Source organism: Cyclopterus lumpus, chromosome 7, assembly GCF_009769545.1.
Source record: "Cyclopterus lumpus isolate fCycLum1 chromosome 7, fCycLum1.pri, whole genome shotgun sequence".
Lineage (NCBI taxonomy): Eukaryota > Metazoa > Chordata > Actinopteri > Perciformes > Cyclopteridae > Cyclopterus > Cyclopterus lumpus.
The window spans coordinates 10060893-10084675 of record NC_046972.1 but is presented as its reverse complement, the minus strand read 5'-3'; the positions used below and the strand labels follow the sequence as shown (position 1 = coordinate 10084675).

Sequence of the window (23783 nt, the reverse complement as noted above, 5' to 3'; positions counted from 1 at the left end):
TATAATCGTGTCTGTCTTTTTTTTAAACTCACGTTTCAACCAAATGTAGCCCCCGTTATAAACTTGACAGTCTAGGTTTTTTTAAAAATGACTTGGTTTGGGGTTTTTTTTGCTTCTGATTTATTGTTATTCATTTATTTCTGACATAGTTTATTGTTATAATATTTGTATACCTCCTGAGCCATGTCTTTCTTTATATACCAAGTACACGTGCCTTATATACTCTATAATATATATATATATATATATATATATATATATATATATATATATATACATGTATATACATTATAACTACTGTCGTGTGTCAACAGTTGAGTTAAACCTTCAACGACTGTGTTTTAACAGCATTTCAATCGCCATATTTCACTGGAAAATGGTAATGTTTTAGGAATTGTGTAGTTGAAACAGTTTTGCAATTGTAGTTATATGTAGCTTAGACATCCAAAACATTTGTTTTTCACCCACATTCATCTCAATCATAACGTTCATGTCTAGACAGCTTCTGACCTCCAAATAACCAAATCAATACTGACACACTGAGGACGGTTTTATATTGTTCAAGTAATTCATATGCTCCTCCTTTCTGTCAGTATTTGACCTCTCATAGAGTAGTAACCCATACCACGTCAATACTGTTTTGTGTTTATACATTTGGATCTAAATCCCCCCCCCCCCCCCCAAATGGGACTTCAAACCATAAAGCCGGTTGAAATCCTAATTCTATCATTTATAGGGAAGTAAATAATTAATTTAGCTTGTTATATATATACATTATTGTTTGTATTACTTATGTATAAGGTATAAGTACACTAATACTTCCTTGGATCACATGAAGCTACAATGGGAAGAGGAGCTGGGCTCACGGATATTAGAAATGTCTTGGGGGTTAGCTATTGGTCCGGTTTATTCCTCATCAATAGGCATAAGGCATATTCCACTGGCCCCATCTGACATCAAATGACAAATGACAAATAGTATTAAGAATAATGACCTTCACTCCACTGCTTACTCAACAAGTAATTCTCCTCAAATAAAAAGCTAAAATCTCAAACAGCTAAAATATACATAGTCAAGGCTCAACCAGTAAGTTTGATAAGATCTGGCAAACCTTTCTGCTCTTTTTTTCAAAACTGGACAAATCCCCATTAATGTACAGTTGTTTTTTGTCTCTCTTTTTGTGTTGTGTTAGCATGTGTTTATGTATAGGACGGATGTAAAATATTAGAATTTACATATTTGATAACTTGAAGAGCAGTTTGATATCCTAGGTGCATGTAAATAATAACACAATAGACACCATGACTGCAGTGATCTGACGAGTCGGATCGAGCCATGTTTCTGCGACAGCTGTCCTTTTGTATGGCAGCTGTAGTGGGAATGTGTCACTTGATTCTTGATTTGTGAGCATCTTCTTATCTACACATACTTGAAACCTCGTCTTTTGTTTTAGGTGCTGATACTTGCCTTCCTTTCCACTGGACAGAGTACCAGTGAGGTTGTGGATCAAAAGTGGAATTCATGTTATATACTGTGCCCGCCTGGTAGGTTAACAAGCGCCGGTATGGTATGCATTGGTCTATTACGGTTTTACTGGATTAACCACATATGAACTCATTCCCTTTCCCCTTTTCCCACTGTTTTCAAGGCTTTTATAAAGTTGGTGGATGTGATGACCCAGTCGCAAAGTACAGATGTGAAGAATGCAAAAATAACACATTCACAACAATAGAACACTCTTACACAAAATGCGAGAGGTGCAGCACATGTGCTCGTAAGTATCTTCTTCAAATACGGCGCTAGAGACACATGCCGTCAGCTTGTGTCAAATGTTTCTGTTTACTTAAATGAAAATATGATGTTTTTTGTTGCAGCTAACGTTCAACTCTTTTCATAATGATATTCACTTTTTGGGATCCAAGCAACATTTTATGTTTGCTAAATTAAAACGTAGTGTAAAGTAGCAGGTTGAGGCGATATATCTGAGATTAGTGAAATTGTTCTATGAAGGCAACGTTTTTTTTTTTCACCCCCAGATAATGAGGAGACAATAAAGTCCTGCACCCTTAACAGTAATGTGGTATGTGACTGTATGGAGGGATTCTACCTCAAGAAAATGTTTTCTCACGACTCGCGTGATTGTCGGGAATGCACGTGTGAAAAGTGTGAAAGTAAGTGATATCGAAAGGAGTTAGTGCTGGATGGGCATACACGGCTGACATAGTGAATAATACTCTGGTTTAATCAATATAATATACCCTCAAAAGGAAACATATCATTCTTTGAACTCTCACAATTTCATTTTTTTCAGAGTTGTATAATATTCTTGACTACAGAAGGAAGTGCCAGCCCTGCCAAAGGTAATCTTACATTATGATAGCTGTCTAAAAGTGACATGTTGTTCAAAGTGCAGAGTGCACACACACCTTCAACCAACGCCAGGCAGAAAACAGAACATTTGCAATATTTCTTTCTGAGTAATACTTTAATTAGAATCATAATTGCTTCTTTTTGTGAATAGTTTTATGATGTATGTATTTGGTGTACATTTTCTGGCACAATTCAAAAAAAGTAAAAAGAAAAGTAAATTCAGTATATTTTTCATTCTATTTTTTTACAATTTCTTTTGAGAGGCCTCCTCTATCATTTTAGTATGGGAGTAGATGGACTTTTAATATTTACTATCACTTTCTCTGTCATGTTCATTTGACCAAGCCTGATAAAAACCTCTGAAGCAATTATTAGTTGATCATTTTAAAGGAAAAGGATAACTTCTAAGAGCCAGGAAGAAATAAATACAAGCATATGCAACCTAGTGTGAAAGATGTTGTCACCACTACAGCCACTAGAGGGCACTGTACTTTAGAGAAAGCCAGCAAGACGCGAAGAGCAAAGCAGGAAGTAAACTCCGCCGTGTCAAGTGACAACTGGTGACGTGTGGTAAATATTTTTCGTGGGTAAATATGTTTTAAATGTTATTTCTATACAAAACAATCGAAAGATGTCCATTAATATGAGTGTATAGAAGTCAGGAAATGTATTGCATGACGCTAAATGCGCCGATGGTGATTTAATTGGTCCGATGTTTACAGATTTTATTTACATGTGCTGAGCGTTCATGAGAAGACTGCAACGATAATAATGTGTGTCATCTTAAGACCATCCTACAGGGATATATTGTTATTATTCATGTTCGAGCACATTTACTGCGTGTCCATTGTACTGAAAATAATGTTTATTTTCGTTATGTAGCTAGTGCTGTATGAGATGAGTGTCTGTAGCCGCCACATGTGCATTTGAGCTAGCACCAAGATATATTGTGATATACTGCATACTTTCTCTTTATTAATGGAAGCAATTAATAAAAAAATACAAATACTAATTAGTAATGCTAATTATTCTTGTGTTTTTGATTGCTGTCTTTCTAGAGTTCCTAAACACTACAAGCTTGGGATGCATATATTTGGGCTCCTCGCAATGCTGCTCAACGCTGAAAGCGATGGATGAGGTGGTGGTTAGTGCAACAGTCCTGTTTTGTAATCCTTGCACTGGAGCCAACGTCCAAAAGCACTTCAACAACCTCCAACTCTTTATGCAACAGAGGGGCACAGTCGATGTGGACGAAACCATGATTGCTGAAGACTACAAGGTAGTTTAAAAAATGCGAAATTACATAATTTATAGCAATAACAATAACTTACACAAATAACTACACCTGTTTTTTTTGGGGTAAGTACAGATATTTGCAAAATAATATATATGCAAAATAAACAAACTATGTGTTACAAACTGATAAACTATAAGCCAGAATATTTTAAGCGTTACATTTAATTGAAGAATGTTTTGTACAATAATAACACTGAACTGATCCTATAGTTATTATTGTTTCAACCATACACCTTTAATCTCATGATGGTATAAAATATTGCATACAATTCAACAACATAATATTCTTATCAGCATGATCTCGGGACCACAACTCTCGACAAACACTTCCAGCAAGTTGTTGACGTGTCAGGATCTGTAGTATGTTTTGTGTTTCCTGTTTTATTTTGAAGTCCCCGTCTCTTGTGTCCTCTTTTTCCCTGCACTTCCTGTCCCTGTGATTGTCTGCCATGTCTAATCGCCTGCACCAGCCCTGTGTATTGAAACCCTGTTCGTGTCATTCCCCTTTGTCAGTTCGTCCTGTTATGATCACCATAGATCACGGGGGTGAGTCAGTCTCTTGGATATTTCCTGCGAGCAATAAAGTTGCCTTTTTTTCCTACTTGTCGGCGTTTGGGTCCTGTTCTTGCCGCTACTCCCGTGACATGACGGTGCACATCTTGACACTCAAGATGAAGCCAATGTTCACCATGCACCACAATTTGTCATACATTTGGCAACGTACTTCCTCCTGTGATGCTAGGTAAGTTTTACAAGTTTAGTTAAATAATTTAAGTGATCTGAGGTATCAAAATATTAATAAATACATAATATCAACGTACACTAATTTTACAATTTCTTAATGTTGTTTAGGGGACCTAGGACGTCATGGGTCTGGCCCAGCATACAGGAATTTCAGTAAACTCTACAATGAAGTCCGTCAATTCAAAAAACAGGTAAAGTCTTGCATGCCAAAACTCAAAATCATTTATATTTTGACTAGATTGTAAATGGCCTTGCCATAAAATATTATTTGTACTTTGATTTTCAGAACTTCACACTTGACAACCGGACGCAAGGTATCATGGAGAAAAGTCATTGGGACCTGAAAATAATTTGGTTCCAGAGAAAGAGTCTGACCAGGCTGGACGACTTGTCCAGATTTATCAAAAAATGCATGATGCACTTCTACTTGAATATGGAGACGTAGAAAGAACAAGAACAAAAGTAAGGAAAACCTATAGTTTAATTTAATTCGAAAATACTTTCATAAACATTTTACTACAGTATAGATGTTATGCAATAACATAGTCTCATCTTTTCAAGTCCTTTAGAGTGGAAACGGAGAAATGGAAAAAGGAATTCAGAAGTGCAAGGGAGTCTGTCTCACCACTGGTGACAGGGCTCCCTTTTAAACAACTAAAAAGCAAGGTATTTATTAAAAGCACGGTTGAGATGAAGATATATATTTTCAAGGATTAAAAAAAATATATATATATGTTGAGTATGTGATTATTTCTCCATCCAATTTTCTTTCTTCAGTTATTTGTATAATTCTACAAAAATATAAGATGTTTTTAAAAAATTGATACAAAACTTTGTGTTTTATATTTTGCAGTTTATTTTATTTTTAAATCTTTAATTATGTTTTCTTTTCAAACAGAAAATACATGAACATTCCCGGACATGTGACAGAGGAAGACCCTGAAAACGTCACACCAACCCAGGTTTTTTCAATAAAAGTATCCCATCAAATTCAGATTCTTCATATATCTCTTTTGAAGTTACTATAGTTAATTTGGCTCATGCATTTAAGAGCTTTTTGAAAATAAATCACTCTGATAACTAACTGTTTTAAATCAAGACCAACACACCACTTATTACACTAGGATGATGATGAACAAGAAATCACCACCACAAAAATGTCAAAACAGTTGACCAAAGAACTGTACATTTGTTTTGGAAAGGTGATTTAGTGCCTTCAAGTTGGAAGCTGTGAATGTTGCAAATGCAAGTCTTGCACATAACGGAGGACTTGCAAAAGCATTATCACATGTTGGTTGACCCGAAATAAAAGACATTCAAGAAAATTCATGTGTGGCAAAGAGCCACACATGAATCGCAAACAATGGGCCATTGAAAACTGGAGACGGTGTTGTCCCCGTTGCTGTGAGATTACCATGCAAATTGATGATACATGCAGGGAATTCATACTGTGATGTTTAAGGGTGGGAAACAAGTTTTAATAGGAAAACTCATTCCGAGAAACCCTATTTTAAACGTACTTGAGAAGTATAAGATATATTATGTTGCCATCCCGTCAATCAGTTTGGGCATTTACAACTTGCCAATATGCAGACATTGTAGTCACAGCCACTCTCATCCGAACACTATGACATTATTGCAGAATGTCTGAAAGTGCTGTCCCCTTTCAATGACGCCACAGTTGAGCTGTCAGAGGAGAAGAGCGTCTTGGTCAAAAGTCATTCCTCTTTTATCTATGCTACACCACACACTGGAGGAAGAAATGGGACGTGTCCAAACTCCAGAGAGAAAAACAATGGCTGAGAGTCTGAGGAGACAGTTAAGGGAGAAGCTGTCCACGCTGCAATCAATGAGCGTGATGTCACTGGCGACACTGCTTGATCCTAGGTTTAAAAAGATAGGTTTCTTTAGCCCCAATAAAGCAGCCGAGAGGAGGCTCACTTCAAAATGTGCTGTTGTACGAAACAGTGCGTCTTCCTCCTCATCGTCAACAGAAACGCATGTATCAGAAGCTTCTCAGCCTGTGACTCAAGGTAATGGATACTGGATACTTTCGAATTGTGTTATTGTATTTAGTCACTTACAGCTGTCTTAGGTAAAAACTAGCATCGTTTGGACACCACAGTCCTCAAAACGAGGACCCCAAATGTCACTGCAGAGGCAACAGTGGAGGTCCAAGCTTACCTGAATGAACCAAACATCGGAAGATTGGAGAACCCCCTTGAGTATTGGGAAGGGCAGAAAAACGTGTATCCGAATTTATATACACTCGCTGTTTTTCTCTCTACCCAAGCTTCATCTGTGCCCTGTGAAAGGGTATTTTCAAAAGCAGGTGAAATCGTCTCTGAAAAAAGAAAACGCCTGAAGCCCAGTGCTGTGGAAATGTTGCTATCTTTAAATAAAAATGAATGGTTGTATGTCCCTACATGTGCCCTCGATGGACTGGCGGCCTGTCCAGGGTGTCCCCTGCCTTCGCCCTATGTCAGCTGGAATAGGCTCCAGCGCCCCCGCGACCCTAATGAGGATAAGCGGTATTGAAAATGGATGGATGGATGGATGAATAAAATGTAACAAGCAGTTTTCCCAATTTGTTTCCACCACCTCACCATTGTATTATAAAGACAGACACCATATTAATACGTTCATAATTTATGTATTGGGATCACAAACATCATTCGTTCATTTATTAAATTCAAAGCTTCACACACGCACCAAAGTCATAGTGTCGTTGTTATAATCACTGCCTGTTTTACATTTATTGTCCACTTGATGGCGCAGTAGAGCAAATGAAGCATCACGAAGCTTCGACCCATGTGTGAACCATTTGGATGGAAAGCTTCAATGCTTCAGGAAGCTTCATCTCGCCATCACTACAAAGTAGCAAAATAACAAAACCTGGCAAATAGCAGAAAACAAATATGAACGAAGTAACAAGACCTGGTAAATGGCAAATGGCATGGATACGCTGTTCTCTGGCACAACGGACCAGATGAACTGGCAAAGGGAGACGCAGACAATATACACACAGGGTAAGTGCACAGGTGGAAACAATCAGGGGCGAGGCAGACAATCAGACCAGAGGGGAAACGCACAGGGGAAGGAGCAAGTTGCCTGAAACGAGAGGAAGGTTAACTTTCAAAATAAAACAGGAAATCAAGAGACAACATGGACACAAGACAAACTGATTAAATTAACTTGACAGTTTCCTGGACATGACACCAATCTTCAAATGTACAGTGCACTTATGCCCGGGGTAGTATACTGTAAAAGCTAACGAACAAATGCATCTTTGCTTTTATCCTTAACTTTCAATCAGGCAAAGCCAGGCGAATGTTAAAAGTCATGTTGGAGTTTGAGCAAAACTACATCAGAAAAGACTCAGCTCAGATTGCACTGGTGGCCTACTGCCTGGCCATGCTGTGGTTCCTCGGAGGAGACTCCATAAAGGTGAGTCACCTGACGAGGTGTCCAGGCAACAAAGGTTCGGTTTGACACAGTGACACAGTTCCCAATTTCCCCTTTGTGCACGTACTTTGGATGGCCGTGCTCTAGGTGGGATTATCTCTAATTGGTAAAGCCGTAAAGATGAGGTGGGAATTAGCGGGAGTCTCGATTCTCTGACTTCCTCCAGTCTCTGTAATACTTTGGACACTGTTTGTGTGTGAAAACAGCACCTCTTTAGATGTGGGATGAAGGAGCAGAGCTCTAGTGTGTCAGGCAAGTTTAGAAAATGAGGCACCGATGGTGTGTGTGTGTGTGTGTGTGTGCCCATACTGATTGAACAGGACATCCTGTCCCAGTGAGGTGACTGCCACAGACTTTAGATTCGGTGGGTCCACCCGGCAAGTAGCTTCACTCTTGCAAACACAGAAACAACACCAGACAGGTAGACTACTATCCGTTTATGTGTTCTATTGTTTGACAGTCCGCTGGAGGAAATACAATTGGAGTTGTTTGTATTTCATCCACACACGAGTTCCAAAACTCTTTTAAAATGGTAACTTTTCTCCCAGGTCAACATGTTAAGCAGCATAGCACAGTTACTTACCCTTTGAGGGACAAACTGGCAGCTGTAGGAATAAAGACAAGGGCTCACCATGCCAGGACGGTGCTAAGGTACCTAACTAACCCCGAGGGCCTTATTGAACAGTATCTTTCATCTCCACAGTGATATTCATTGTTTGCTTGCCTTCATCAACATGGAGGGTGTTGTCGGGTAAAACATTTCAATCAGGAGGTACTTCATTAGAATTGAACTCTAATGTATTACACATGCATACAAATTGAACAGAAGTCGTTGGCGATTGGACTCCGTCGGATAATAGAGGGGCAGTGAGGTCAGATAAGGCCTAATCCCCCTGGAGTCTAGAAACTGGTGGTGGTGGTGATGATGACGAAGGGAGCTGCCATCCGATGATGAACGAGGAGCATCACTGGGATGCTGACTACAGGTGACTGGAGTCGAGGAGGGATCACATCCGATTGTGCTGAAATGACAACTGACAGCAGCAGAGCTAGTTATACAAGTTTGACAGCAACGATGTGATTGGCTTCAGGAAACTGTGCAGAACCTGTTTGGTTAATTTAAAGTCAACGCCCACAATCAGCTGATAGAGGAATCCCAGGGAGAGAGAGACTGAGAGATTATCAATGAAAAGGAGTGTAAAGAGAGTCTTTCTGGCTGAACTTTATTTGCTCAACCTCGTGCCACCAAGCCACAAGTCTACTGTTTGTGAGATTTATTGAAATAAAAAAATAATAAAAAACAAAAGAAATACACAGCAGCCTGGGTAGTCACTACTGAGAGAGCTCTGGGTGGATACAACACAAACACTTGTGCAGCACATACACAATGCATAGCTGTTTACAAATTGCAGGAATTCCACAGATGCCACTGCAAACCTTAATTAATTCCACATTGTGCCTGGCATGTTTCCATCTAAGGTTGCGTCATAGTTTTGTCAACAGTATAAATCAGTGCTTTTATATATCCTAATTTTCTCGCGCTAGTTTAACTGTTATAGTGTAACAACCGACCACATCAGGTTGTCGGAGGGGTTCAGTGGGATAAGTGAAGCCGACCAGGTTGCAATCCAATTTTCAGTGATATTATTATATAAGTCAGCTTTACTCTCCCCGGAGTCTAACAGCTGCAGCTGCTGTGTTTGTTTCCACATGTGTTTGTGTGCCAGGCACTGGGATTTGGCAGCACAGCCCTGCAGGCCAGCCAGCTGATACCAAACCATGACCTGACAGAGCCTATCCAGGGCCTGCTGCAGCTGGTGCAGAGTCTACAGATGGAGCAACACCCTGGTTCGGACTAGTCCCCGTACCTGCCCTGCCGATCCCTCCACACATGCACATGTAGGAACCAATGACTTACTGACAAATAAAAGAGTACAGAGCTTTTGGAGTAAGAACAGATGTTGTGATTTCATATTGTAAGCGGATAATGAAAAAAAAACATTCACATTGGCGCTCATGAAGTGGAGGAGACTCATTTTCATTGGTTTTGAATCATGACTCATCTTTATTTGTATCTAAAAAAAAAGAAGGATATATATTTACATTGTTATGCACATTTGTAAATAACATGATCTTGGGATCATTTTGTAACACTGTCAGAATGATACAGAACAGAATAATGGTTAGGGCATCTGCTAAAACCATTTTTTTTCCCGCAATGTTTTTGCGTACCTCGTACTGTCCAGAATCTCATGATCAATTCACTGTGTTATGCAAATATAATCTAATGTCTATAAATCATCAACACAGCATAAACTTTGCATTTTCCTTCTGCAAATCAAAGTATATTGTGAACCTAATCAAACCTCAGGTTCGCTTTAAAACACATTGACATAAAATGAACCCAATGATTGCAGTGAAATTCTTCATATTATATACAATTATGAAACATTTATTCATTTTATCAAAACAAAGAATCACCGTTAAAATCATTCCACTACTAGTGTCACTAGTACTGAACTGTACAACAAAATCTTAGTTTTTTGGCATTCAGATTCATTTTTATGTGTCGAGAGGCAGCAAAACATGGAAACCCTGGGATTTCCGCATATTCCCTTTTTCATTGTGGTGCCAAATAAACATTAGCAGCAGTTTGGAATTAAATTGCTCTGTTGTGTGTTGTTGTACAGTGACCAGTCCAAAGGGCTCCACCAAAGGTTTGTTCCAGGCTGCCCAGGCACCACACAGGACAAAACACGTTCAATCATTTCATGATTTACACACGTTTTTCTTCATTCCCTGTGTCGCTAGCATGCAGTACCCGTTTCTTTCAGTAGCATCCAGGTCTCGTATCCACACATCACGGCCACTGATGTATAAACACCAAGCAGAAAGATACCCACCTGAACTGATCAGCCATTCCAGTTTCATCCGCTGGATACTTGTATGCACTGAAGCTAATTCACTACCTAAATATTTACAAAGAAACTAAAACTAAAAATATTAATTAATTAATTAATGTACTTATTTTGCCGCTCGCTTGATTCATGAGATTGGAACAGAGCAGTCACTGAGGGATGCATTAATGTGAAGCAGCTGACCACGTCTGACTTTGACTCAGAACGGCAGCTTGTAGCAACAGATGTGCTTCAGCTCTCGCTGCTGTGGCTTGAGAAGTGATTGAAAATGTGTAAAAAGATAACATATTGAAAAATTGAGGTGGAACTTCTTCATTTTCTCTCCATCTCCACTACCCTGCCTCTCTCTTTGTTTGCCTGTCCGGACTTATCTGGCATTTGCCAGGGAACAGAGGTGAATTAACCTGTCTCACAGGTTTTTCCACATTCACATGTGTTTTCAGTGAGCGGGAGAAAGAACAGAGGGGGCCGAGGAGGAGAGAGTGGGCTGCACATGTGGGTCCAACCTTGTCATAAGCTGCAAGAGCAAGAGCGGAGGCAATGGCATCTTTTATTTTGAAAAATCATGAGGGGGCATGGGGTGGGGCGTTGGGGGTGTTACATAAGCTCTCCGCATGCATCGCCTGGCCTACTGTGCAGAGAGACGGATGGAATGTAGGCCAAACACCCCCTCCTCCTTCTTTCTTTCTCTGTCTGCTCTCACAAACACCAAACCGCTGTCGATTTTTGGGGGGAAAACAGAAAGAAATGCGTGGTGTTGGTCAGCCTCGGGTTTTGTCTTATAAAATCAGCAAACTACAAGCAATAAACACAGCAGTCTGGCCTGTGTTGTGAGGGCTGCATCCGCACATATCTTGCCCTGATCCACAGCAGGAACTTTAAAATGCCTGTGGTTTAGTGGACAGCTATGAGGATTTGACCAGGTATGTAAATAGAACGTTCTCTCTGTTGTTTGAGTAAAAGCAGTGGAGTAGTGACTGTCTGACGGATGGCCTATTAAACTGTTATTCAGACACATGGACCGCAGCCTGTGATGCAACTAATGTGATTGAAATGTCCAAAAACACAGCTGTGCTGGCGTTTATGCTCATAATCATTTCACTGTATATGATGCAGTTATATTGCCCTATAATTTGTTATACATACTTGCAGACATTATTTACATCCATAATAATTAAATATACTGTGTAATAATCTATAGCTTTGTATTCACGCAATATCCCTTAATTTGACTAAAACACAGCCAAATCCTTGACATAAGCAGCTAAGCTGTCCATATTTCTTTTTAACACAATCATGTCGGACGCAATTTCATAAAGAATTGATGAACGATGTATAAAAGAACTAAGGCTTTGAAGCAAGCGTGACTAGATCTTTGGGACTGCTGATAAGAAATTGTCCAGCAGGTGCTGCGACGGAGACCTCGACTAGAGCCGAGGCCTCTGTGTTTACTTGTCTGTGCATTTGTGTGTAACACTTCTTTATGCCCTGCGCTGAGGGAACCACAGTCTGCATTCTGCACCGGACCCCTAGAGCCCTTCATACTGTACAATGCAGCGTGGACTACTTGTTGTGCACACACTGGGAAGTACTACTAAAGACAGTTGCATCACTCTTTTCATCAACTGACCTGCTGATAATAGTCACACAGAAGAAACACACTGGTCCAGACGCCTTAGTTACAACAACACAGTGCTCAAGTGTTGATTTACCGTATGAGAAGGTGTCCGGGAGAGGTACACCATGGCCGGCCAGCTCCTGAAAGGTCCAGAACTTGTTGACACAGGCGAGTATGGCCTGGGGACGGTTGATGAGCCGGCAGCCCATCTTCTCCAGGTGGCGCAGCACGGTGATGTCACTATCTGACTGTACCCAGGGCGTGGGCACAGAGCAAGTGTAGCAGGCCCACAGCATGTCTAATCTGTCCACTGGCTGTTAATCTATGATGTCAAGGCACGGCTCAGAAGACGTATACAGACATGGAGCCAGGATGCATTACAGCTCATGCCAACTGCCCTGCTCCAGTTGTGTGTATCCTAATAAATCACAGGTCTAGACAGCCACCTACCTACCTCCCTGCGTTCTGCATCGGGTGCACATCATGTCTTCAGCTTTAACGGTTGATAAAGAAAACATGCAGCCGGTCCCTTGAACTCGACTGGTCTGCATACGCCCCTTTGTGCGTGGAGCACGTTAGCGTGAAACCCCCATATGAGAGCACATCACAACGTTTTAATTACAAGGCCTCTGTAATAGCAACGTTTCCCTGCTGCTTCTGTGATGAAGCAAGCCGTACCACCGACGGCGTTGCTGGGATTGCAACGTATTCAGCGAAATTAAATCAAGCATCATCGCTCCCCTCTGGAGGCACTCGAGCTGGAAAGTGGGTTAGGCGGTCACGTCTGTGGTTACACTCCGCTCCCTCGCTAGCGGGCAGACCGGGCTAGCCCTTCCTCGCCTCACAGCAGCAGCGAGGGTCCCCAAACAATAAGCGCCTGCCATTAACTTCGTGCGGCAACCCGCTCCACTGCGCCATTACTCGAATAGATGCGCCCGTTTTGACTGGTTGTGTGGTTACTTGCCTAATTGTCCCTCGCTGATCGTCAGCACGATTTGATCCATGAGGACAAAGCGGAACTCTACGTCTCCGTCAGCGCAGCGCTCCTTCAGAGCCCGGAGGATCTGGACCTGAGGGTATTCCTGGATGATGCGGCGGTCGGTCACGAACCAAACCCGGGAACACATTTTTGGATGCGTGGAGAATGTACAAAGAATAAAAATAAAATGTAAAAAAACAGCCAGTTGTAGCTGTGTCGAGGCGGCAGGTGTGTTTGTGGTGATCCGGCTCACACAATGGAGAGCTCGGCGGCTAGCAGCACGAGCGTGTTGTGATGTGGCTAAAAACAGAGGAAGTTTGTCCCACGATCGCAGCGGTATGGCGTTGCAAACCTCAGACTCGTCGCTTAAGTACAATAAGCTAGCCCACAACGACCGCCCGCTCGCCTTCGGTTGGCTGCTGTCCACGAGTTTTGGTGCTGAAACGTGCACGAGCTTTGTTTACAACTCCACTTCTATGCGTGCCCGTGCATAACATACGGGGTCTGGCCCAAAATCAAAGTGTTGGAGTGTCGCGGACCAATCGTAAATCGGAAGCCTTCCGAACCAATGAGGGCGGGACCTGAGGAGGCTGAGACAATTTGAGACCGTTTAATTTGAATGAGTTCCAGGCGGCTCCGAGATGATCCTGTGACCCTGTTGAGAAAACAGAGCCGCCTGAACTGTTCCATAACATGTTACAGGACATACACTTCAACACAGAAGCAAATTGAAGCAAACGTATTGTTTTTGCATCCTTTGGGATAATTGTTTCGGCAGATGCAACTGTTGCGCATGCGCAGCACTCACCTCTTTCTCATGGCGAGCTTGGCGTATTCTCGCGAGGCTGCGGCATCCTTCAAATATGATACGAAATAAACAAATGATGTGACTGTACCTTCTTCTTGGGGTATTTGCTCATTCAGAGGACACGGAAACCCCGCGTGATCAGCAACATCTTAAAATCAATTCTAAAACGAACAGGGAGCCAGTGGAGAGAGGCCAGGACTGGAGCAATGTGATGCCGTATGTTAAAAGAAGCCGGGCTGCTGCATTGGGGACTAGTTGGAAGCGGGAGATGGATTTTTGATTCATGCCGGAAAGGATGGAGTTGCAGTAGTCGAGTCGGGAGAAAATGAGTGCTTGAATGACTTTTTCCAGATCTGAGTTTTGACAGTATGGGTTTGATTTTTGAGATTATTCTTAATTGAAAGAAGCAGGACTGGACCATTTTTTTGATCTGTGATTCAAAATGTAATTGAGAGTCAAACATTACACCCACATTTCTGGCAACAGGTTTTAAATAAGCAGCCAGGGGACCAAGTTGACTCTTGATGAGACTGGTGTTATTGTTTGGGGAACTGAATAATATGACTTCTGATTTGGAGTTATTGAGCTGAAGAAAATGTTGAGCCATCCAGCAGTTAACGTCAGAGAAACAATCTAAGACAGCAGCCAGGCTCTCTGGGTCATCAGGTCTCAGCGGAAGGTATATCTGTGTGTCGTCTGCATAGCAATGAAAAGATACGTTGTGTCGCTGGAGTATTTGGCCGAGTGGAAGCATGTAGATAGAGAATAAAAGTGGACCTAAAATTGAACCTGTGGTACACCACAGGTAATATAAGTCGTGGAAGACGAGTGATTACCTATGGTGACCGAGTACAATCTTTCTAAAAGGTAAGAATAAAACCAGCCAAGTGCAGTGTCCTTGATGCCAACCCAGGTTTTGAGGCGATCGATTAAAATGGGGTGATCTACACCAAAAGCTGCAGTAAGGTCTAAAATAATTAAAACTGCGCTCTCCCCCCTGTCTGCTGCTAAAAGGAGGTGGTTAGTTACCGTGAGGAGGTCAGTTTCTGTGCTATGAAGTGCTCTAAAACCTGACTGAAATTTCTCAAATATGTTATTATGATTCAGAAACTCTAGGAGTTGTGTTTCTAAAACTTTTGATAACAATGGAAGTTTTGAAATTGGCCTAAAATTGGAAACAACAGAAGGTTCAAGCTTAGGTTTCTTTAAAAGAGGTTGTACGATTGCATGTTTGTGTTGTGTGTGGCACCTCAGGCATGCCTTGCCCCATCACACCACAACATCTGAGAGTCAACAGGATCAAACCGGGCAGATCCAGTCGTGCTGCCTAATTGACACCATGTAATGGTAAGACTTCTCCCTCCTGATTAACGCCTGTAATGGTAAAATAACCTTGACCAGTCTTTAGCCCGGAAAGTCCTCCAGATATGACCTATCTGCTTTGATTGTGATATGAAAAAGTTCAAAATTATGGCCTGTCTGCTGTGGATCCGTCCGAAACTGGGTAAACACAGATAACAACTCACAGGGAGTAACCTTTTGATTTGAGCACTTAAAAACGAAAGACGGACACAGGGACACTAGTCCTTGTGAGTCCTTTCCACTGTCACTGAGATAGGTGGCTGTGTACATTTCTCTCCGCTTGCAAGCCAGGAAATAAAGAACACTTATATTCCTTTGTATCAAAAGTCTTTTATTACACAGGTTTGAACTTATTGATCAAGACTTAGACTTAAACCAACTCTTCTGCTTTGATTCTGGTTTAATTTCTATAACACGCCACTCAGTCTACAACTGACAGGGTTCTGAAGCCTTAAAGCCAACCTCCATCGTGTTTACAACATATACATAAACTGTAACATATACATAACTTTACATAAACTTACATTCTGTGCCAAAATGATCTCTGATTTTTCTTTAAAAAAAACATGTCTTACATGTGTCAGGGCGAAACACACTGCATGCTTGACCCACGTGAAAGTGAAGTGGGAGTCGCAACATTAAGTGTCACTTAATTTGCCAAATATAATTTAAGCATGTTTGGATAGAATCAACTTTAGCTTATAGCTTTTCATATTTTGTCCAGACAGTTCACGCCTGGTTGCATTTTGTAAGAAGCAGACAGGTCGTAATCATTTAACGACTCAATTAAAAGATGAAAAGTCTGGAGTGTTTTCACGTGGCTGTTCACAGTTTACAGTGTTTAAGTACATTATATATTAAAATAACACAACACGCAGATAAGTGCACATAAAAAAACAACAACCTTTAATAGGTTTGTCCAACTATGGCAACACACTCTTTTTTAGCCTGGAGTGTCCTCTGGTGGTGGATTACAAATTACAACCGTGTACATTACTATAGTTAATCGTGTGTTTTGATTTTCTTAATCTTTTCAAAGACTACAATTATAGACAATCTCCTTCAGACAAAAAAATCGATTTATTGCTGCTTTGAAAATCCTATAATAAATATTTGCAGTTGCAAGCACCTCCAACATCCAGATGAGTGCAGCACTGAGTTGTTTCTGAGCCAACACTGATCCAGGCCGGGATCCACGTGACCAAGTTCTCGAGACAAAAGCACATAATTGGGCTGACTAAATGTAGTGGTGTTAAATGATAGGGGAAGCCATTATATTGCAGGAATGCAGATCAGAAATGAAATTGTAGTTGTTTTGATAGATGACAAAATAAAGATCCCATTCAGACATTCAAAGTTAAATTACCAATATAAAAAAAATGAGGTCTACTCCTTTGTTGAAAAATCCACAATATCTATTTCCAATTATTGGACACAAAATGTTTTTTACTCCCCTGTAAATTCCACTCGCCCCAGAGGGTTCGGGTATCCACACCACATGTGTGTAAGTGGCATGCTGCCCCACCAATGGTGGTTTCTAAACCAGTTGTAATGTCACAAAATCATCAAGGTACACACAGAGAAACATACCCCCCTTCCAGCAGATACATGTGAAAACAGCCCTGCAGTCAAACTTTAATCATACGTCATTCTCCACATTGAAGGTCAAACATCCAAGTGAAGTATAGCAATATGCAAAACTACTATTATTTACAAGTCAGGCCGAATATTCCCAATTTTTCATTTGCTCATCAGCATCAAATCAGTATTAATCCGTTTTGAATACATTTATTCTTACACTTTTCAACCAGAAGGCAGTTCCAAGTGCTCCTCACTAGACACAACACTACATTTTATACAACGATGTCTCGACACTCTGAATTGTTGTATCCTCTCAGGCTTTATGGTGGGATTATTATTATTATTAGGGGGTTTTGTAGACTTGCCAAGCAAATTGTAATCTGAAGCCTACTGTGTGCATAGATCTAAACCTTGCTACATGCATCTACTGAGCATAGCTAACATGTCGTAAGGGGGCATAGGAGCTGTAACAGATAAAGCTGTTGTTCATATAAGTTTAGATGCACGTATATATTTGGTGGTTGATATCGCATTCAAGAACTTGAGTGTGTATTCTATGCTGACCTCGGTGACTTCTAGATACAGATTTCACTCAAAATTAGCACTTAGATCCAATAGTTACAAAACATGCAACTGATTTACAGGACGTTACATTGGCTACAGCAACAGCCGACTGTGTGGTGGCTGCATGATAATTAAAGCTCACGCTCGTCTTTCAGCATTGTCTTCAGGGTTAAAAATCCCTATTTTAATTTACAATGTTCAACTCCCAAAAAAATAAAATACCAGCAAAGTTTATACTGCGAGACCATACACTGCAAAACACATCCTTGAGACTGTGTGAGTTAAACATGGGGAACAAATATCACTTTGTGCCTGACCAGACATCTTCAGCTCCAACCAGATGCTCTGACTGATGTTCTGTCCAGGTGGCTGCGCTGTGCTTCACATTAAGCTTCTCCTCGCATTTATGCAACCAATTTCTGACATGCAGCCTAGCTGGAATTACAAAGTAACAGAACAGTATATATATACATAAGTCATACGTATATATATATATATTCATATACTGTATATGTATACAATAAAGTACATTGATATTAATAAGTAATGCAACATGTCAATGTGTGGTAGGGAATGGAGGAGAACGTACTTGGGTATAGTGGCAGAGTGAGTCTGTACACAAGCTTTACTCAATGGCTATTTTTATATTTTCGACATAATGCTGTGTAGGACATATTGTGTACCTACCAGCCACATCAGCTGGTACAAACAAAACAAAACAAATCTACTATTGCTATTTTAACTGATGTGTCTTTGACATCCTCAACTGATGCTTCATTACCTGCCAGAGTGATAATATGGTAATACTGAACAACTTTGGAGTGGTGGCTTCTGTCAACTTGTGCGGTATGCCATTTATGTGGTAGGACAGGAACATTAGGAAAGAAATTGTCAGAGAAACGTTATTCTTTTTAATTCTATATTAAGAGATATTGTTTGAGATATATTGATAACATATACATTATTTCTGCTTTTCTATCATGTTAAAACAGCTATTTGAATGAACCTCTTAAGCAATATCAATAACATGTAAAGTTACCCCTAACCCTATATAACTTGCTAATGAGATACTGCAGGCTGTTTAATGTGCAAACAATTTCCCTTTATGGATGCATGTGCTATCAAGCCACAGCCCTTAAAACTCACACGTATAGTTTTACATATATTTTCCAAAGCATTTTTTCCAAAAAGAGCTGTTATTTCGCAACTAAGAACTTAAAGTGTGGGGTAAAAGTTATTAGCCATCAAATATTCCCTTTTTTCAGTTTATGGCATGAACTAGTGTAAATAACGCACAACAGCTTGTAGATGTAGATCCGGATCCATGCTATATTTGTTGATCCTCAAATAGTCTCATAAAATGGGGAGTCTACGCTTCATAAACAGCCAAACAAGGATTGGTATTACAGCTACAGTATCTTGAAGGCATATATGTTATTGCTTATATACATTTACTCAAGATTACTGAGCCTGCCTTAACATTTCATGTTGCTGGAATTACAAAGCCCCAACAGAACAGAAACAGAACATTATATATATATATATATATATATATATATATATATATATATATATATATATATATATATATATATATATATATAGTATTAGGTGTCACTAAATGCCACTTTTTTGCAGAAAATGTTTTGTTGCACTTTTTGCAGTGTGTACATTGCATGCATGTTTCCGCCCCTACAATAACTCTGGATATCACACAGTGTGTAGAAAAATAATAATTGTTTAATTGTTTTACCCTTTTAGCAAAACAGTCAAAATGACTGTGATGCTGTGATGATGTGTCATACTTCTAATGATTATAACGATTAGAGTGCATCAGATGATGGTGATTACTTGAAACATAAAGTGGTATGATAATGATGGCACGTTGTTATTATTAATAGTTATTATCTTGAAGGTAGAATAGAATAGAATTACGGTAGTGTGTCTGTGTGTGTGTGTGTCCTGAGAGGGTCTCATTAATGCTGAATTTTGGAACTAGTTAAATGGATGTGATTTCATTTCCCCCCATTGTGGTGCATGAATTTATCTTCAACGTGCTCCGGCTGGCGTTGCAAGTAGTTCCGGTGGTTCAGCAGCCGAGCGGAGCACAGAGTGAGAGACCCGCGATCTTCGTGGCTGTTGAGCGCAAACGCGAATTGCGGGTCGAGTCCGCCCGTCATGACTGTCGAATGACCACAGCAGCGGTCAGTGTGACGCCTGCAGAGCGCCGCGCGTGCAGCCCGACTGACAGCGCCTCGGCACCGCTGGAGCTTTTTGTCTTCGAAGGGGGATTTTTACACTGCAGACGAGGCGTCTGGAGCTTCTGAACCCAGAGAACAACACACACACACACACACACACACACACACACACACACACACACACACATACATATATATATATATTTGAATTGAGCCGGTTCACGTTTACCCGACGACGGTGAGTAGTCTGCGCAGAAGAATGTTTGAATGTCGACCGTTAAGGTTTGTGACAGTGTAACGCTTTAACCGGGCAGCTCCTCGGGCTTCTACTCACCGGCAGGCAGGGCTTATGGGTGACAAGTTCGCCGCCTGTCACGGTGTGCAGGCAGACACCGGATAGCGTTCGTCTGTCTCCCAAATGCCCGTCTGACAAAAGTCAACTCATTGTAAGTTTGCATGGCGTTTAGAAAGTGGCGTTCAATGACCACGTTTGAAGTGATGCCGGTGGAAGCTCGTCTCCCGACAGAGCCACAGACCAAGTGCTCCGAGAAGACCGAGTCGCTGCTGGCAGCAACGCAAGTCAGATTTATCTTTTAAAGTAGAGATTCCACTCCAAAAGTTGAACGCACATGTAATGAATAAGATGAAGAAGATAAGTTAGTTCACTTGATTCACGTCCACTCAACTTTGTTTCACAACGTACAATATTCTAGCTGTTGCTTTGTGAATGTATGGTCTTTTTGTGTAGGCTACTGTGTGGATGTACAGTGTGCCATTCATATCTAATAATCCCTGCATGCATCATGTCGTGTTTGCAGGCACATTTGTACAGGACGGTCATTTTCAGTGGCTTTCTGTGTTTTTTTTTTTTTGAGGACTATTTATAAAGAATGTAATAACAGTATTATGACTTGAATTGCCAAGACAGATTAACATCATTCAAACTGATGTTAGTGTTGTGTTGAAAGTTTACATTGTTTCCAGAATTGACATTAATGTGTGCTTCATATTGGATTCAGATAGCACAAAATGGCACATCTTTGAGTGCAAATATTGTAGTGTACTTGATGCACAGTAGAAACTGCAATTTGCAATAACTGCCCTTGAGTGCCTGTTTTTCCAACAGTGCATGCAGGTCACTTTTTATTTGCCGTTTACCAATAATAAGGGGAGTTTGTTGATGGTGCAGTTATGCTCACCATACTGTGGATTTATTTTCCAAATGGACAGGTAGTCTCTTTCCATAAAGAGAAGATTCCCTCACCTGACCATCTTATATTGTAGAGGAGTCATTATCTTTCATCATGCTGCAGTTGGCCAGCCAACACTATACAAAAACAGACAGACAAGGGGAGGCGTGTGTGTATGTGTGGCAAACAGACTGAGAACACGTTTGAGAGAGTACACTGTTCCTGATTTGGATGCGCTTCTAATTCCTATCAAGATGAGAGCTGTCTGAACAGATTTCTCTCATCATTATTTGCTCTGAGATTTACTTACGCTTGTAAATGGTGTTGATTGAGGGTAATTTGGCTTTTTAATTGCCAAACAGCTGCCACACTCACTGCTGATTGCCATTGTAGACTTTTTCACAAGATCACTCATAGGCTCCTAAATGCCTCATTAAAACGTTATGCAGAATCGCATGAAACGTGAAGAGAAGGAACCCTCATAATGTTTGACTGATTTCTGTTTTATCATCGGAAAGGTCGTTGTTATTATCGTCAATGTCAGCAAATGCAATGCTAAGAAACGGGCGTATTAGTAGTGACTTTAAAACAAATTGAATCAAGGGCTATGTGTGGATACACTACAGACATTTGCATTTCTTTGATCAAGATTAACTCCATATGCCAGCGTAACCGATGTCAGTTTGGCATAGACGAGCAAGACTCAGACCATTTATTCCATTCTCTGCAGAATTCAATATCACACACACATTTATTTCTTGCTGGTTGGTCGTTGCACATCTGGATCATCAATGCAAAGCATCACTTTGAGGACTTTTTTGTCTTTATAATGTCTCAAGCAACGCAACAATACTACATTACTTTAACATATATAGATTTGACAATGTGTTCCCTATGTTAGAAAATTGTTAGCAACGTTTTTTAAAATGAACTGTAAATCTTTTTTTTCTTGTATGAACTGTCCCTCTCAATAAGAGTAAAGTTAAAACGTAAAAAATATAGGAAATTAAATCCAGTGTAATAAGATGCATGTGGAGTTAAACCACTTAACATAGCAATAATACTTACCACAGAGAATGCACTTGTAGGAAGACACATACTGTATTTCATTCTCCAGTTCAGTCACTAGACATCCTATATTTATGAGACAACCGTAAAGATCTCCACTTGAGTCAAGTGTAAAAAAGGCGCTCTGGCATGCTAGGAATGAGGCTTAGCGAACTTTAAAGGTGAAATGGAAGCATCTACAAAAATAATCACAGCTATAGTAACATAGTAATGCTAACAATATGCATTAAAGATGACAACTTACAAAAAAACAGTAAAATAGAAAAAGCTGCACTGTGAGGGTTGTTACGGGAACGCGTCAGGTACAGTACATAACAGCAATGTGACTTAATTAGCACAGCAAACATTGGAAACTAAGAATTCAACGTGATGAAATTCACACTTTCTAAACAGAATATTATATACAAAATACAATTGGGAACTAATAAGTCAAGTACATTTTATCCCAGTTCAGTATCAGCTTTATTGGCCACGTACTGTATGTGTGCACATACATGGAATTTGACTCCGGTTACATGTACGCTCTCGTCGTACATACATATTTAAATTACAAATGACAGGATGCATATAAAAAGACATTAAAGACAACAGACAACATGTATGTACAATATAAAAAAAACAAAAATCATCAACGTGTATGCACAATATAAAAACAACAACAGTGACAATGAATTGGGGATGTAGTGCAGAAAGCCAGTTACACTGGCTGGGATATGAATCACCGTGGCTGTCAAGATTTTATGCTGTGTTCTTGCATATTCATTATTACTTGTAATGTATTCTTTGTGTGTGACTTCATTAGTAATATTGGGCAGCCTGTCATTCTTCTCAGTGTCTGCCAAGAATAATATATATATGATATCTATATATATATACATGCATGCATGCATACATACATACATACATGCATACGTACATACACACATACACACACACATGTGCATATACATACGATGCCAGCATATCCTGGTGTCTGTTTTTTGGAGTTCATTCTATTGAAAAAACTCAGCAGGATTTAATGTTAGCATGTATCGTTCAGTCTTTTTTTATTTTTTGTATACAGCTCAACGGCTTTGACGCGTTTTGCAGAAAATGTTTGTCTGTAACGAGACTATAGGCTCACCTTTTCATACCGCTGCCATTATACAGAAAGTGTGTCTAACCTTGGGAAGAAGATCTGTTTACTTAAGGACTTACTAAGTAAGTTTATACTTTTAGAAAACATTAACACCCACTCTCTTCAGTTGTATGGATTGATGCCTGCAAGCATCTTCGTTTTCTACTGTTTATCGTGAACATTTCCGCCACAGCAACCGTTGATGAACTGCCATGCTGGAAGATAGCTTGGCCACAGCTATGAAAAGAGATGAGGAAGAGGTCTCATTTGCTTCAGCTCAAAGCCCTCTAATCTTCCTCTGTAATTATCAGGCCACTACAACATTACCAGGTCAACAGGTCATTTTAATTACCTCAGGTTGCATCAATAATCAGCTGTTTAAATCATCATTCAGACAAAGTGATGATTGAAATGACCTGGTATTAGAAGTAATTACCAGACCCCTGCAAATGAGTGGATGTGAAACCCTTCATCCCCGATCAGCTGTTCCTTACCTATACAC

The 23783-nt window shown here is 40.3% G+C and overlaps 2 long non-coding RNA genes and 1 pseudogene across 5 annotated transcripts; all 3 read left to right on the top strand.

Moving 5' to 3' along the window:
* The first annotated feature begins 718 nt into the window (after positions 1 to 718).
* On the top strand, positions 719 to 2350 carry LOC117734210. Its single transcript, XR_004609790.1, has 4 exons — positions 719 to 1544; positions 1649 to 1774; positions 2037 to 2171; positions 2312 to 2350. It is a non-coding gene; the product is annotated as an uncharacterized LOC117734210 (long non-coding RNA).
* Positions 2351 to 2383: 33 nt separating this feature from the next.
* LOC117734209 lies at positions 2384 to 7119 on the top strand. 4 transcript variants are annotated; one of them, XR_004609787.1, is made up of 7 exons: positions 2392 to 2957; positions 3429 to 3649; positions 4180 to 4408; positions 4519 to 4601; positions 4697 to 4872; positions 4972 to 5076; positions 5309 to 7119. It is a non-coding gene; the product is annotated as an uncharacterized LOC117734209 (long non-coding RNA). The 4 variants fall into 4 exon arrangements; XR_004609789.1 differs by having other exon boundaries at positions 2396 to 2957; positions 4338 to 4408; XR_004609788.1 differs by having other exon boundaries at positions 2384 to 2957; positions 3429 to 4408; positions 4957 to 5076.
* A 12997-nt stretch (positions 7120 to 20116) lies between these two features.
* Positions 20117 to 23783, top strand: part of LOC117733220 — a 49272-nt pseudogene continuing 45605 nt past the window's right edge.